General features: G+C 44.3%; 1 long non-coding RNA gene across 3 annotated transcripts in view; it reads right to left on the reverse strand.

Moving 5' to 3' along the window:
- The window catches only part of LOC103554259 (uncharacterized), a 311,616-nt gene that overhangs the window by 39,747 nt on the left and 253,945 nt on the right, over positions 1-17,924 (reverse strand). The window contains exon 10 of one of the 3 annotated variants that reach the window (XR_011539770.1): positions 1,254-1,806. The exons of the other annotated variants lie outside the window; for them this stretch is intronic. This is a non-coding gene — a long non-coding RNA (uncharacterized lncRNA). Of the gene's footprint in view, positions 1-1,253; positions 1,807-17,924 lie in introns of those variants that run through there. 3 annotated transcript variants of the gene reach the window in all.

The raw sequence follows: 17,924 nt of genomic DNA on the forward strand, positions 1-17,924 counted from the left end.
AGTTCTTTGCTTGTTTTTTTTTTTAACAACAACCACAAGAAAAGGTGTTATTGGGCCCCAACCATAGAGGGTCAGGGTTTTATTACATTTGGTGTAATTGAGCTAGGATTACAGGGTTGGGAGGTGAAATATATCTACTCAAGCTCAGGAAAATGACATTGATCTGAACCAGGTTTAGTAAATGTTTAAAAGTTCTCAGATGCCTGACTATATCTAGTTGTTTGTATTTCTCTAGAACTTAATCTAATGTATTTTTATGCATTAATCAAGAATTCAAAAATTTTAAGTAAACCATGCTATTTTCTGGAATGTATTAAAGGAAGGTATGTCTGGGCCATCTCGAAAAAATTGAAAAACTGCACAGAGAAAAGAATTTCTTGTCTGCCTCCATATCGAGGAAGACTCAAGAGTTTCCCTGAAGGAGATGTCTCTACCCATCCCTGCACTTCATCTGTCACTTTGTGAAGATTTCCTGGTCAGATCCAGCCCTGTCAAGGGACAGGAACTGGATTGTCATCCAAAGGGAGCCAAGAGGCAGAAAGGAAGGGGAGAAGGGGCTTAACACCTCTTGCCAACTGAGAAGGGTGTGGCAGCCCCTGTTCTCCAGGTGGGAGCTGCCCTTACCAGAGTGAAGAAGCCCCACACGTACTCCTCCAGCCAGCTTGGTGTCTGTCCAGGTCACAGCCTGCTCCCACACAGGAGCCGGGCTGCAGGTAGGGGAAGGAGGAAGCCACTTAAGTGCTTCTCTGGCTGTCTAGTCGGAAGCCTCTGCAGCCAGGACAAAATCCTCTCGAGACATTCTTTTAATTATGACGTAAAACAGGAGACTGGAGAATTAAGGCTACAGAAATGTTGGACAGTGAATTCAAAGGAAAGCCCAGCTGGTGTCTGAGAGAAAAGTGAGCTTTGTCATGTCCGGTTCAGTAGCCTCTGGCCAGCAAAATGATTAGGGCAGAGAACGAGGGGAAGGACGATGTTCGGATCTTGATGGATACAGGGCTACAGAATTAAAGAGAACTGCAGAGGGCATTTCCTTTGCCCCTGGCAGCTCGTCGGTATAGGAGCTCCAGGAAAATTACAAAGGATCTGTTTCTCTGAGTTTGGCAGGTGTGGCTCCATACCTGGAAATGATTGTGTCAGGAAGACTGGATTATTCTGGTTAATTGGCTGCATTCGTCATCTGAAATCTGAGCACTGCCTCACATGTAAACTATTTTATTATATGCTAATTTCTTTAAAATCGGTAATCCCAATGACATAAATACTATGTGGTTTCATCTTGATTTGGTTATTCAGGGAACACACCAAAAGCTTGCCATGCGTCACAGATGTCGTCTTGAACAATAGCCTTCTACAGAACCAAGGGGGGAAATAGGGCTAGTCAGTCCTCCAAAACCTTTAATGATTAATGAACTCTGCATGAGCGTGGGTTAATCAGAGTTTATTCAAATGTTATTGAATATCCATAGGTGCCAGGTACTTTTTCTGGGTAGTTTCTTTTGAATCTTTTGGGTAGATTTTGTGATTCCAGTTTTACCAAGGAGGTAACTGAAGCTACGAGGGGTAACACTATCTGTTTAAGACCACACAGTCAGTATTAGGACTCCAACCAGGGCTTCTGATGCTAAGCCCGATGTTTTTTCTACTACTCCTCTTGTTTGTTCACAATCGTTATATTTGTCATTATTAACAACCATAAATAACAGGAACGATGATCCAGAAAGTGGTACTTATGTACAATTTTCCAGTCTTTGCCAGATGATTCCATTCGATAATGGATTCCTTGGAAATTCTTGAAAAATAAATCTGAAACACCAAAATGAGTTTATCATCACTGTAATGAGTTTACTTTACAAAATAACAATGACAACAATGAAATAGAATGAGGATGGTGCCTGAATTCAGACACTCATGCGGCAAAGGACTGTGCTTTGGAATTTTCTTGGTTCTTTTTACATTTTGATGACCAGAAATTTATTTTGGGGGCTAGACTGGGGAGCACACAAATGTCCTTTGGCCTATGGGAGAGTGTGGGTGTTTGTGATCGTGTGATTTCACTCCTGTATTTGTGTGAGTGTGAGTGTCTGGGTATTCAACAAGATCATCGATTTAGCCCCATACGCCCAAGGGCAGTTTGCAAGGATGGTTCAGGCAGAAGGCCGCTGGAAAAACAAACTGGAACTGCTGAAGGAAAGAGGGCTCCAGGGGTCAGCTTTTCCTGTAAAGCGGCAAGTGGATTTCGCATTCGTGAAAATTTCCAGTGCTGGTTGGAGTCCAGAGGGACCTAGGGTGTTCGGGCGGCTTGCCTCTGCCACTTCCTGGCTCTGGCTGGGACACGAATTGCCCTCGGACTCTGGCTTGGCGCAGCACTGCACCGTGTCGAGGTCTGTGCTCTCTGTCCTCATCTGCTCTGCTCAGAGATGCCCCTTCTGTGTCACTCCTACGGTGTCTGCCAACTGCACTGCCAGGAACATAGGTACGAGGGTTCAAAAAGACTGGCAAAGCAGAGGCCGGGGAAAGAGCCCATGCCCTCAAGGGCAGAGAGGAGGAGGAGGATGGAGGCATTAGATGGGAGTCCTTCAGAGATGCCACACTCTCCCTCCCAACTCCCCAGGACCCACACCACAAACACCCACACGAGTCCTGGCCTTTTCTGTGTTTTCCAAACTCTGTGTGATCACATGGCTCAAAGGTTCTCAGTGACCACCTTATTCAATCTTATTGATGGGGAAAACTGAGACTCGGAGAAGAGAAGGGGAAGTGAAATTCCTACGATCATACTGAATGAGCCAAGGCCTGGAAATCAGGCTGTGTGGTGCTAACCCTTCAGGACGCCAGTGTTTTCCTACATTATCCCACTTAGGCTGAGCTGTTTTGCCAAGAACAATGACTCCCAGCTGCTCACTGTCACATCCACTCTCTTAACTCTTTCCTGATTTTGCTTAGTCCTTGAGATCCAAGCATCACTCAGGTGTCTCCCTCATTAAGCAAACGTCGCTATTGAGTGCCTCTGTGGAACAGGCACGCTGGCTGCTGGGGCCCAGCCACGGACAAAGTCCCTTCTAGTAGTGGAACATTCTCCCGTGGCCAGGCTGTCAGGCGGGTTCCTCAACATCTCCTGACTCCATTCATTCATGCATCTGTTCATCTTACATTTTCTGAAAACCATCTCTGTTTTCCATTTTAATATGGACACTTTGATTTTCCTCCCCCCCAACTCAAGTCTCCCAATATTAAATAATTTAAGCATTGTTTGAAGTAACAATTCTATTCATTCCCAAAGAGTTTAAGTGCTTTGGCAAAACCCCTGTAATAAGCCGGGTTTCCTTCGCGTGTTGAAGGGAAGAAAGGTATTGCATTTTCCCAGTTTTCATGCCCAAACCAGAAGGGGATGCATGTTGAATTAGCTATATGAGGAGCAAATGCAAATGGAACATGTGAGAAGTAGCACGGGACAGAAGGTGTGTCGTGGCCAGCCTGGGCAGCTGGAGGTCACTAAGGACGCTTCCGCCTATGGCTAGAGATGCAAAAATCGGGCCATGTTCCCCAAGATGACAGAACTGCCGGGGAAGGGTTCACAACCCCAGAGGGCACAAGCCAAGGCTCGTTCTGGCAAATGAGAACTAATGAGGTGCCCGCTTTGCTGTCACCAATCTCAAATAGTGGACTCACTCCTAATTAAATCCTTTGTTCCCAGCATGCATACAGGAGCTTGATCTGGTTTGTTCCATTTCAACAGTGGTTTACGTGAATCTGCAGTCTCTCTCCTTCATGTTTAAATTACTTATTTTATTTTATTGTCTTCTCAGAAAACTGAGGGAATCTGCCTCCCTGTTTATCTATGTCCCTTAAAAGACCAGAGTGGTGTCTGCTATGATTCGAAAGCGAACAAGAAAAAGTACGTATGCCAGGTCGATTTACCGGGTAGCTAAGAGCTTGGCTTTGGGGCCAGACAGTCCTGGTATAAACCCACTATCAAAAATTTTTTAAACAGATTTAAATTTTGGTTTAATTTGGTTTAAGTGGGATGTTTTGACCCTCCCACTCAATAGCTGTGTGATTCTGGGAAAAAACGTTAACCACCCTGATCCTTGGCTTTCTTTTTTCCTATATAACATGAGGCTCATGGGTGCCCCGGATATAGGTCAGTTTTATCTGTTCAGTGCGTCAGTCAGGGTTCAGTCAGGAAGACAGAGTCTCTGTAAGCATTATGGGAATGAGGGTCCGAATTAGCCCTTGCACAAATGTAGGAGGAGCTGAAGGGTGAGGGGGGAACGTGGAGGATTAGAGAATTAGTCACTAAGCAGATTCGGTGGTGAGGGTGGACGTGTCAGAGCTTGCAGGGGAACCTGATAAACCAAACACAGCAACAGAAGTAGGACCAGCAGGGGAAGCTTGAGGAGAGGACCAGGAAACCCCTGCCTGTGGGACCACAGCGGAGTGCTTAGTGTGACCTGGGTTGCTGTCATCAGCAGGGCCAAGAGTGGAGGAGACAAAATGGACAAATAGAGAGAAAGCTGGGAGCCTCTGTGTCCATCAGTGACTCAGTCTGGCCACGGAAACTTCTTGAGAGGAGTGACTTCTGCTTACCTCCAACCTCTCAAAGCTCCTCAAGTTCCTCCTTTGGCTGCCTCGAAACTGGTACCATGTGAGAAAGGGATTCTTGGAAGCTTGGTGTCCAGCCTTAGACAAATGGAATGAAACCTTCCATGCTTTCCTCCTTCTGCTGTAACTGCAAATTTGCTTTGGGAATGAGCCCTCTAGCTCTCAGTTCCTGTGGTTTGAGGGGGCCTCACTCCACCACCACCCCTTCCCTATCCTGCCCTTGGGGATGGGCACGGGACTCAAGCCTGGCCAACCGAACATCACACATCTAAGAGCATCAATTGGCTCAGGGACGGACTCAAGACCCAATCATAGCTAATGAGATTCTGTTCTGGAAAATCATGAGAACCTTTATATTGTTGGAACCAGTTTGTTGGAAACAATCCTTCTTTTCCATGGGATAGGACCTAAGCTAGAACTGCTGGGGGCCAACTTGCCACCAAGAAGGAGCCTGTCTAAGAACAAAGCTAACCCAGGGACAGCCGGGCCTGGGAAAGAAGAGGGAGACTGAGTCCTATTTACATCACTTAAATCACATGGACAAGAAAATCAAGACATAGCTGGGTTCAAAGCCAATAAAGTATGTTTCAGCTAGCTTGGTTAAGGTTTTATCACTTGCAGTTGAAATGGTCCGGACTAATACGACATGGTTAATTGAGGATCAAATGAGCAAGAGCCTGCCGTATAGTCAGTGCTCAATAAATATCAGCCATTATTATTATTAATTACATAGATTTCTATGTCTGTTTCTATTGCTACCTCCTCTCCTGTATGTTTACGTAAAGTATATTAACTAAAGTTCTATCTGAAGACATTAAACCATATAAAACGACCTCAGAAGGTCCCTTTCTGGTCTGTCAGTGTCTACAAGCTCAGCAGCCACGATCAACAGACAAAAACGACTGAGCTGGAATCAGTGCTTTCACAAAGAAACGGGAAAAGAGCTTATGCAGGAAGCTTATCTCATCTTCCAACATTCCGCATCCTGTCAGTCTTTCTGTGACAGTTTCTTCCTGACCCTGAAGATGACTCCACATGGCTCTCAGCCTCTGTCCTCGTCTCTCGCTTACATCCTCCAACAGGGAGTGTGGGAAGAGGAGCTAACTCAACTCTTGGAAGGTTTTAGATTTCTTTGGGAAGAGACCTTGCTCCCCTGAAATTAGGACACTCTGAGTGAGGACTGGAGGGGCCCCAGAGGAGAAGCATTTGCAGGTTGAAAGACTGCTAAGTGGCTTTTCCTTATATTTTCTGTTGGAACTGGGCTTAGCTGCACTGGGAAGGAATGACTTAGTAGCAACTGCCCCCTGGCTCTCAAGAAATATGAGAAATTGAGACGCAGGGAAGAGTACCTGCCTAGTCAATCAGTCAACGCATATTTATAATGTCCACGGGGTGCTCCGAACGTAGCAGCTGTTCTCTCTTCTATTAGATTTTGACTAGAAAATGGACTCAAGATACAACATGGTCTTTAGAGTAATTATTTGCAAGGAATTCTGGATAGAGACCACAGTTTAATAGCATTAGACAAATAGTGAGAGTCACTGAAATACCTTCTCTGGAAAATGTTAGAAACTCAGGACAATGACTTAGAGTAAGAGGCACGGAGGGAGTGACTTTCAGAATCCAGTCCAGTACAAAAATACCATTTTTTTCCAAGACACTTAATCACTTTTTATGCATCTAGTGACATGAAGTAGTCAGAGTTCCTAGTCCAGAGAAACTCTAGGAGGCTGAGAATGCTCGCTTCTTTTGCCTTCTAGGTGAACATCAAGACTCTCTCTCCCTCCCTCCCTCCCTCTCTCTCTCACTCTGTATCCTCCACTCCTGTCTCCAACTGTTTTAAACCTCTCCTCTGAATAGGTCTTATAAATGACGTTTCTTTTATGTTTATAGCACATGTTCAAGCTGGTATTTATGTAAATTTAGTCCCAGCTTTAAGCCGTGCTCACCAACGGGCACCCTAGAGAACCCACTTCCAAGAATCTATTTCCATGAGGGTCTGAGAAGCCTCCTGAGAAAGGACTCATCGAAATGGATGAGTCTAGAATCAGAAGTCTGGCCAAATTACCAAGCCCCTAAATTGCAGGGAGAAAGGATTTCAAGGGCAGCGTGGCCTGTAGGGGCAGAGCTGGGATTCTCAGCAGAAGCAGAAGTGGCAGCCCCCAAAAGGACCAGCAGTTCCCAGGAGAAGCAGTGAGAGTGCCCAGCGGATCGTCTGTGAGAGGCGATCAGACTGGTTCAGGAGCACATGTGAAATTATCAGCTGGGAGCTAGAGTTTTGGGGTGACAGTGAGAATTTTGAGGTCACCATGTTTGCATACTCTGAAAGGTGAAAGCTAGAGAAACGTGGGTTATACATTCTAATTAACAATTCTCGTGTCTTTCTACAGATCCTATTTCACCTCGTATTCCTCCACCACTGTGGGGACCAGAAGACTTCGTCAAGCCTCAGCCATGAATCACCTGACAGCCCCTCACCTTATTGCTTCAACGACCTGAAGCTTCACTGACGCCACAGTTTGAGACGCCAGTGGCAATCCCTCAGCACTTCTCAAGCACAGCCCCAAAGAATCGGAGGGTTAAAACTTTTGGTGTAACCCTGGAAAATGGGAAATGGGGACTAATGGATAGATAGCCCTCCCTCAAGGAGAAAAGTTCTACAGTGCACTTTACCAGGCTCCTCAGACACTCCCACAGGTCAAGTACCCAGAGATGAGTCCTTCCCTCCAGATGGGGTCTGCCCAGTGGGTCACCATGAGGCTATTATTTTTGGATCACATTGAATTCGTGGGTTAAATAAATTCATAGGTCTTTATCTCAGGAACAATCTCCAATTTAGGTCTCTTGCCATAAATCATTTTTGGAACAAGATGAACAATAAGTAAATAAATACGCAAGTGAATAAAAAGAAATGTTTAAATGTGCTCAACATTTTCAGCCCCATTTTGAAGCAAATATATCCCATGCGGTATACTTGACTAAGGAAACTTTGTATGATTGAATTTTTAATATTACGTTGTCATATTTCACAAGTCCCCACAGTGTCACTGCCAGTCTTTTCATCGTGAAGAACGCTGAAGCCTTCGTATTTCTGCAAACACAATTCTAACACAATAGGGGAGCTAGACTCCTGACAATAATTAAAGTCCTGATTTTTATGGAAAGAAATGGGAACCATTCCCTTAAAGTTTCTTGTGATAAAAAGGAAAGTGTTGGTCATTTATTCAGAGGCTTAGTGAAAATAACAACATTTTGTTTGAAAAATGACGGCTGGTTCTTTTTTGCTTTACTTACATATGAATTTGAGTGTAGTAAAATTGAACGAAAATGATGGGAAAGACTCCTACAAAACTAGCTTATCACACTTGCTTTGAAGAATTGCCTTTTCTAACAAAACTGTGAAATGGAACTGCACAGTAGCATTGGGAGAATCGACCAGGAGAAAGGCACAGAATGAGGCATGAAGTCAGTGACTGAAAGGCTCTGTGCTTAATCTCAAGAAATGTGCATCTTATTAGAGGAGACACATGCAATGGTACAAGGTGCTTCCGTGGTCTTAATTAGATCATGAAGAGCTTTGCGAGCATCTGGAGAAGGAATGCAAACCCACAAAGTCCTGATGAGTGTTAGGAGAAAGGAAGGGGGCCACACAGGAAAGATGACATCTAACTGTGCTCTGAAAGGGTGGGTGAAATTTCAACAGGGAACTTTATGTGCATATAGGATGACCATGTACTTTCTAATGGAGAAGGGCCTTCTGAGAGCCCTGAGCAATTCTCCCTTCTCAGACCGTCCCTTATAGGCAGCACAGCAGTTTGGCCTCACTCAGCTGAGGGGTAGAATAACAACAGAACCAGAACCAATCCCAACAAGAGAGAGTTGTGTAGACGCCCACCTGCCCAGTCTCTGGTGCGAGGTCCAAGTCACACAGAACCTACATTTAATTCTTCATGGGTTTGGGCTGTGAATTAATGTAAAGTCCCAGGACATCAGGATTTCAGGCCAAGGACTGAAGAGCAAAAGAGCATAGCCATGGAAGGAAAGAGTTCTAGACAGAGTAAATCCACCTGGACAGATGGTGATGACCCTTATCACTCAGTTCTCTACTGTCATCCCGTAAAGGTACAGATTTGTTCTTCTTCCTGGCGTGGCCCAGATGGTCCCAGGCTTAAATGAAATTCAGGCAGGTGTGGGTGTAGCTGCAATTGATTAGCATGGGGGTTTCTGTTTCCAGTTGAAAGGGAAAAAGGGAAACATACACAAGCATTAGATGGTGATAGAGAAGAGATGGTGTCTAGTATCCTACCTGGCATCCCGGACCTTGGCTAGTGGGGTCAGAGGCAGAGTCCAAGGAAGCGGCCACCATAACAGGCTTGGTGAATGTGGTTTATATGGAAATGTGCAACAGAGGACTGGGGAGTGTGGCATCATCCCACCTTGGCCTAGGACATACACTATCCTTGACTGACAGTTGATGATGATGATCCCCTTGGCATAAACACTGGCATTGACATGAGACCAACGTTAGTGATGGCAACTTTGATTCCTCCAAGTGGCTTTGGAAATTAAAGACAATGATCAGGGGACCGGAGCAGGAGAGAGAAAATATGACAGAAGCTAAGTAGTGACTTGCAGCTGACAGATTGGTGAACACATGAGTGCATTCCAGTGAGTACCCCAAGAAATACCTGGGGGAGCTGGAAGCTGTGCGTGAGCAGGCAGGAGCAAAAGCAGAAGACCTGTATTATTATTGATTGTGTGTCTCTTTTTACAGTCTCAGAAAAAAATGAGGACTTCCAATATTTTCTTTGGGTTCCACCCAATTCTCTCTTTAGAAAAGACCAGACTGGAGCAATATCCAGGTTCGTGGGAGTTAAAGTAATATAAGGAAACTAGAATGACCACTGAGAGCCAACATGCCTTCTTTATATTCTCGGGACTCTGAAAGCTATGAATCTTGTGATGTACTTGCTAAACTCTGAATAATTTGGACCGCAAGGGAGAAGCAACAAGAATTGGCTCTAAAATTTCCTGTCAAGGGAAAAGTGGTCATTCTTTTAGGTGGTAAATTGAGTCCCTATAAAGAGATGTGCTCTGACATTGAGTTTCCACTCAGTCATCCAGCCATCCTGGTGTTTAGAGCCCCAGATGGGTAACGTTTCCTTTGTACACAAAGCCTGGATGCTTCACTGAGTGCTCTCTCTTTCCACACATATTCATTTGGACCTTGGTCAAAATTATCCTCCAGAATTTGAGTCACCTGAGCCAGCAGTGGGGCCAATGGAGACGATCTGGAAAGACAAGGTTTACTTTCAGGGATTAGACTGGAGGTGAAGGAAGTATCTATAAAATCATTAAACAGCAGCTCAAATTGTAGGGGAAGAATTTCTGGGGGTAGAAAGAGAATAGCCCCTTGCTTTTCAGGCAGAGTCAGAGCACAGCTCCGGGAGCATATATATGGAGCGCTGATTGGAATGTGAGCTCTGGGAAGGGCTGAGCATCCTACAAAGACAGCCACCTGCCAACCTAAAATTAAAACCCCTCTGTTTAGCACTCGGTAAAGAGAGCCAACCAGACTGATTTCATAGACCAAGGACCTTAACTGCACCACCTCAGAAAGTGAGTCAGGCTCCACAGACATCCACGAGATTCCCTGTGTTTATTATTCACGTATTCCTGTCTATTTACACACCATGCTAAGTTGAAAATCCTTACAATGAGCAGAGTGTGTTCTTTTTTAAGGAGAGGCAAAAAAAAAAAGGGAAGAGTTGAGCAGGCTACGTGCTCGTTTGCAGATGATTCTGCAAAAGTGGGCAATCCTAAGAAATAGAGTGAGTTGTTGGGAGTCAAATAAAAAGAGCAAAGTGAGCTACGTCCCTGAGGCCTGCCAGCAGTTGAACTGTGTTGACCAAAAAGAGGCAAGTCCATGTGCTTTCCCATCGAAAGCTCTGCAATAGTCCAGGCCAGAGGCAATTAGCAATGGAATAGGCAATAGGAAGAGAACAGAAGAGATGGGGAGATACAAAACCAACTTGAGTCTAGGGACAGGGCCCCAACTGTCTTGAAATCCAGGGTGCCTACTGTGGCCCCTGGCACATAGTAGAGTGAGCTTTTCCACATCAGTGGGCTCTGAGACTTTGGGGCAATGCTAATGCAAAAAGAACACATCTGGACTCTTGGTAGGTGGGGAGCTCTATTTTTCCTACTCACTTGTACCTGACAATGAGGATCAATAGAAACTGAAATTCAGTCAAGTTTTTCTGCATGGCGTAGGTCGATTCCCACTAAGGTGTCTGCACATGTTTGCTAAAGGAATGAATGAATGAATGAACCAATCCAGGGATGAATGAATGAATGAATCGTCTTCATCTTCTCCTAAATAGTCCTGTATCTATTGGTGTGGAAAGTGCATTGGACTTGGAATCTTGCACAAGTGTTTATTGATCACTTGGGCAGTGTGCCAGCCTCTCTTCTCCCACCACAACAAGGCAGAATCCTGGAGCTAGAGTGAAGATGAGACAAAGTTCCTTTGTGTGGAGAGGAGGGAAGACACGTAATAAAGCAAAAAATAGAACAAAAAAGCCCATTATCAGTCCAGATAACACAAAGCTATGTGGAACTGGGTAGGTAGGTAGTCTTTAAAAAGGAAAGTCAGAAAAAGATTCCCTGAAGATGTGACATGTGAGCAGAAATATGCATAATGAGAAGGGGCAAAATAAAGGTTTGAGGTAAGAGCACTCTAGGGAGAAAGTGCAGGAAGTACAGAGGTCCCAAGGCGGGAAGGAGGGAGCCCACGGTAGAGAAACAACAAGACTGGCCCACTGTGGCTGGGGCAGGATGAGGAGGGGAGCGGGGAGGACATAAGGTCAGAGTGGTAGGTAGGGGGTCCTTCTTTCATTTGATTGCGACTCTAGATGATAAAAATAATAGCTGACAGAGTTGTGAGTTTACAATGTGCCCATCACTGTTTGCACCATCTTATTTAATCCTCACAACAGACAGCAAGATAGGTAAGACGATATTCAAAGTATTTGACAACAAGTATGTCATCACCACCAACCGGTTGGATAATGCTGCCCTCAACCGCCACTCCAGCCATGCCAGGACAGCCTGGCTTATATCAGGTCCCTCCCTGTAATAGGTGAGGAAACCGAGCTAAAAGACTAGGTAGTCACTTCAAAATTATAAAGCCGCCCATTTTACCACAAAATTTATATTAAAATTGGTGAGAAACCTACCTTTGATAAACGCTGCCTATAGGACTCGGAATTCTTTACACACACCCATACATTGCTTAATGACGGGATACATTCTGAGAAACGCGTTGTCAGGCGAGTTCGTCACCATGCAAACATCACAGAGTGCACTTACACAAAGCTAGATGGCACAGCCTACTGCACATCCAGGCTGTGCAGTACTAATCTCATGGGACCACCATCATATATGCAGTCTGTTGTTGATGTTTTGGTGGCTGTTGTGACAATCAGTTGTCACAACTGATTGGGGCAAGGGGATCCTACTGGCATCCGGCTGGCTTACCTAGAGTTCAGAGATGCTGCTAAACACCCTACAATGCACAGAATGGCCCCCGCTGCAGAGAATTATCAGTACTGATGTTGAGAAACCCTGTTCTAGAGGCCAGAGAGGTAATAAGATGTGAGGAATCTCAGGTGTGACAGTAGGGAGTGGTGGAGACTATAGCAAAATGCAGAGTGCATACACTTTCTAAAGGCATTTCATATAAAAATATTTATAAACCTCTGCAGACAAAAGAGAACACAAATGCAGGCCAATTTCAACCTGCCTGTGGCCTAATTGCTGCCCTGGTGACCCACAATTTTCTTTTTCCAGGTGAAGATAAAAGTGCATCTAGTCAGGCAGGAGTGTGTACATGTGTGTGTATGCAGTGTGTGTGTATTCATATATACGCCTTGGCAAAAAAAATATTTTTAAGTATTTTCAGAAGGGAAACCCCTCATCCCTCTTAGAATCAAGTTTCAGTTCTTACACTTCTTCCCCTGGTCTATACTTTCTCCTTCCTTGAATTATACCAGCCCCCTTCCTCTCCTTCCAGCTCTTGCAAAGGTGAAGCCCAGCTGCTCCCCTCCACCCCTAAGAGGAACTTCTGGTTTAAGTTGTGATCCCTTCACATTGCCTAAAGCTCTTGCGAAGGAGGCCCCCAAGCTCCCGTTACTCCTTTAGCCTTTAGAGGCAGATGGACTGAAAAAGACAGGTCAGCCCCACATTTACGAGGTGCCCATGGAGTTATTTATGGTTTGTTTATCCACTCAATGAGGAGCAGTTGTGGCCTGTGACTTTCAGCTCCAGGGCGCATTAACAGATTTGGGGGGAAATTGGTAGTGTCAACCCATGTCATTGCCTTGGGCTTTTCAGTCCCCCTGCAAAGCAAACCCAGCGTCAACCCCCAGACCTCAGGAACAGTGGGATTTCTAGAAAGACACCGATGACCCTACTGGCCAAGAGGCTGGGAGAAAGCTTGCAACAGGTGAGAAGCTGATGAAATTAGGAGAATGAAATTCTCTGCTCATCAGACTCAGAGGATGGGAACAAATGTGGCCGGCACGAAGCTACAGATGTGGAGTAAGAGACATCACCATGATTTCTGACACAGGCAAACTAAAGGCTGAAGGTGCAGGCCGAAAGCATCAAGGTGAAGTCTCCAAGGTCATAGCAGCATCAGTGCACACTGTTGGAGGGCCAGAGCTGCACCAAGAAGGTACATTTCTGCAAGGATAGGAGATAGGCATTTGAAAACCCTCGTGCACAACAAGCAAGAGCTGATGGAAAAATAGGATTGACACACTACCAAAAACCCACCTAGTGACTGGAGCAGGAACAAAAATAATTGGTACCTCAGTGTCAAGTGGATTTGTGGGCAGCCGGCTTTATTTAGAGCAGGTCTGAGAGGTCCTGGGCAGTGCTGACAGCAGTGGAGCTCTGAGCTGTTGGCGCTGCTCTTAAGGGCATCAGAGAGCAGCTATGACTTGTCACAGGCCCCTGGGGTGAGGTCCTGGGGAAGGAGCCTCGAGTGCAATGAAAAAGTTTTCATTTCCTTACAGTACAGTTGAAAAGTTCCTTTTGCTCTGCAGCAGCCACACTGGGGACTTTTCTTCTCTCCTCCCACTGTTCCATGTTATACTGATGTCATCTCTCCATAAGTCAATGGTATAAATTAATTTGCATTACACAAATACACACAGTAGCAAAAAAGTCCTAGGAGATAAACGTATGGCCTGAGGCCCTGGGAACGAATGCCTAGGTGCCTATAAGACATATGCATAAGAATCTAGGCTCTTGAGTGGTTTCAGCAAAGATGGACATTGGATTTGACCTTGAATCCGGCAGATAAAAGCTAAGTCAGCAAGGCCTTAAGAAGTCTGGGCAGCAATCAGGAAGCTCAAAGGAGAGGTGGGGGAGAGGTTGGAGGCTGAAAGATATTGAAGAAAATTGGACATTGATGTGGACTCACTTCCCAAACACTAAGTTTTAGTGACAATTCCAGACATGAGAGAGCAGGAAGGATGTGGTGAGCAAAAGTGGTTCAAATATTCTAGAGATTCTACATAAGCCTGTCCTTTCCCCAGAAATGATAGACTGGAGGAGAAATCGGAGAGAATGACAGCTGGATATTTTTTACAGAACAACACTGTTCCAATGCTTTCATTAAATTATTAAGGAATTGTGGCTTTACTTGTATACCACTTCTGAGAGAAGAGGTGGTTACAAAGACGACCAGCAGAATGTCCACTCAGTGGGACCCAAAACCCCAGTGAAATAGTAGACATCGAGTAGCTAGTAAATCAAAAAAAGGAAAGGAAGAAATCCATTGATAATAGTCTGGACCAGGTACAACATATTCATACTTCTACCTAGTATTCACAACTCAGGCTTCTACCCTGGCTTTTACTCGAACATGTGCTGGATCAGCAAGTGACGACCTAAAAGAGATACTGTTCTTCCAAGAAACAACTTATTCAGTGAGAAATATTGGCTAGAGTGATCATAATAAGAACCTCTTAATCTCAAGTTCGTGTGCATGATGCACAATAAGCCAGTCACTGAGACACTGGTGCTTGGAGATGGAGAAAGGTTTATTTGAACTGGACAAAGTGAGAAGCAGGGAGGATGGCCTCTCTCAAATCTACCTTAAGAGAAAAGAAAACAGTGGGTTTTATAGAGCTAAGGGGCTTACGAGGAGGAGTTTCAGAGAAACAAAGAGGAAATCCCTGTTTCTTTTACTCCAGATAAGCCCTTGGGCAAGCAGACTTCTTGGTGCCTGAGGCAGCTGGGGGCTGGCTGCCTGGTGATTGTAACTTCCTCAAAGGTATTCTTTTTCTTCTGCAAAACAAGCTCATAAATCCTTGTAACCCTTGAGTCACCCTCAGGTTAAACACCAAAACAGCAAATTCACAAGATTAACTTTCTTTCATCTGTATCTATGTTGGGAACAGGGTTGATGGGTAACCATGTTTTTAGTAAATATTTACAGTAACTCTCGGGTATGTGACTTCAACCTCACCAGATGGTATGGTCACGACCATGTATATGATATGACCATACGGTCATGATACGACCGTGTGATGATGTGGCCAGAGGACATGGACTTGGAATCAGCACCAGCGTTTCTACTTAATTTCTCTCTTGCACAAGTGTTTATTGATCACTTGGGCAGTGTGCCAGCCTCTCTTCTCCCACCACAACAAGGCAGAATCCTGGAGCTAGAGTGAAGACGAGACAGAGTTCCTTCTGTGTGGAGAGGAATTATCAAGTTCAAGGAAACCAAGAGACAGACGTCCAGCAGGAAATCATGAGTATTTCACACACGTTACTTGGTGTAGATGGCTTAACCACACAGACAAAAGTATGCAAGTCAAAGAGTAAAAATTATACACTGCACCAATTTGTAAACAATCATCCTCAACCTATGTTCCTAGTTTTAAGCATAAATGAATGAATGAATAAAACGTCTTTCAGTGCCACCTGTGGGAACTTAGCAATTCAATTTAAATACACACTTGACACCTCTATTTGTAAGCATCGTACTTTGTGTCCTGTGGGTACAAAGACAAATCCTTAGGCTCCCTGTTCTCTGAAGTTTGTCAGGGGTGGATCCAGGTTTTGTGAAGCCTTCAACTTATGGAGTCTATGAAACCCTCTTGATAAAATAAATACAAAGTTATGGCCTCAGAGCTTCACTTCATCTGCTTCTTGGTACACCTGTCCCTGCTGTTTAGAGTATGTTTCTCCAGGTGTTAGGAGCGTAAGGAAACAGACCTTTTCTTCTGCCCTGCCTACCAACTCATGGCATTACGTGTATCTGCCTTCACTCCTACCCACCTCCCAGACAGAAGCCTCACTCTGTTGCCAGGAGTGTTGGCTCAGCATCCTGGTGGATGGTTTTGGAGAGATAAGAGCTTCCTTTACTTCTTTCACTCATCCAGCTATCCACAAAAAAACAGTGACATGGCACTCTCCGTGGGTTTCACACTGTGCTGTGTTGTAGGAATACACAGTCAAATGGATACATTGATATATTCGTTTTCTGTTGCTGCGTAACAAATTACCGAGAATCTAGCAGCTTAAAAGGACACACATTTATCATCTCACTTTCTGTGGGGCGGGAGTTCCAGCACAGCTTAGCTGGGTCCCCTGCTCAGGATCTCACCAAGCTGCATACAAGGTATTGGCCCAGCTTCTTTCTCATCCAAAGACGGGACCAAGGAAGAATCCACCTGAAGCTCATTCAGGTTGTTGGAAGGATACGTTTCCTTGACTGTCTGAGTGAGGGCTCTGGCTCCTTACTGGCTCGTGGCCCTCAGATCCTAGAAGCTGCTCACAGCTCCATACCACCAGGCTCTCTCCGTGGGCAGTTTACAACAGGGCTGTTCGCACCCTCAAGGATGGAAGGAGAATTTCTCTCTATAGTTTTCTAAGACAGAGCCTTATGTAATGAAACATAATCCTGGGAATGACATCCTAGCACCTTTACCATATAATATAACCTAATCACAGGAGTGACATCCCAGCTATATTCTTTGGGTCAGAAGCAAGTCACAGGCCCTACCGACACCAAAGGGCATTCTACCAGCATGTGGGTCACTGTGGGTCACCTTAGGGTGTGTCCTCCACTATCCATTTTGAAACTTCAAGGAGCTCACATTTCAATCATTTGTTTCCCATTACTGGAGCCCACTCTCATTTAAATATTTGGAAAATTCTTCTGTCTAGCTATATCACATTAAAATCTAATCTGTCTAATTTAATCAAAGAGCAACAATGCTCCCACTGACTAGGAGATAGGATTCCTTGCAATTCCAACTATGGGAAACATAGCTTATACTATGTGTATGTAGATATGTAGATATACCTACATATGTCTACATATCTCTTGACACATTCAGAAGAATATTTGTAAATGTTGAAGCACGATAATAGAATGAATGCATGTACCTACATTTCCATTAAGAGCTGGACTGTTAGACTCCATTCTATCCAGCTGTGTCTGTCTTTCTGTCCCCTTCTCCAGCCTCCCAGAGGTACTTGTTCTCCTAAATTCAGTCTTTGTAATTTCCTTGCCTTTTTGATAACTTCACCACACATATATTTAACAAAAAAGAAGCAGTGTGTACTTTTGCTAAATTCTGAACTTTATAAAAATGGCAAGACACACCACAAAGTTTTCTGCAACTGACTTTTTCCACGGAACGTTGTATTTTTATTTTTTCCAGTTTTCACTATTATGAATAATACTGCTGTGAATATTCTCACATGTCTCCCAGTACACATATACAAGGATTTTTGTGGAATATATACCTAAAAATAAAACTGCTGTGTCTTAGGGAGTGCAAATATTCAATTTCACAAGAAATGGCAAATTGTTTTCCAAATAGTTGTATTAATTTAGATTCAGCCTGCGGGTTTCCTTTATCTCCTTCCTCACCAACACTCAGTGTTGCAAGACTTGATATTGCCAACTGCAAAGCTCTAAAGAGCCTTTCATCTTTATCTTAGTTTGTATTTTCTTGGATATTACTAAGACTAAGCATTTTATATGTTTACTCGCCATTTCTATTTTCTTCTGTGAAATGCTGGTTCAAGCCATTTGCCTGTTTTTCTATTGTTTATATTTTTCTTTTTGCTGTAGAAGTTCTTTGTATGTTCAGGGGCTAAACTTTTGTTAATTCTCGTGTCAGTAAAATACCTTCCTTCGTGGCTCGTTTTCACTTTATAATATCTTTTAATAAAAAGAAACTTGTATTTTTATTATAGTCAAATGTATCGATCATCTCTTTGTGGTT

This window comes from Equus przewalskii, chromosome 5, assembly GCF_037783145.1.
Source record: "Equus przewalskii isolate Varuska chromosome 5, EquPr2, whole genome shotgun sequence".
NCBI classification, from domain to species: Eukaryota; Metazoa; Chordata; class Mammalia; order Perissodactyla; family Equidae; genus Equus; species Equus przewalskii.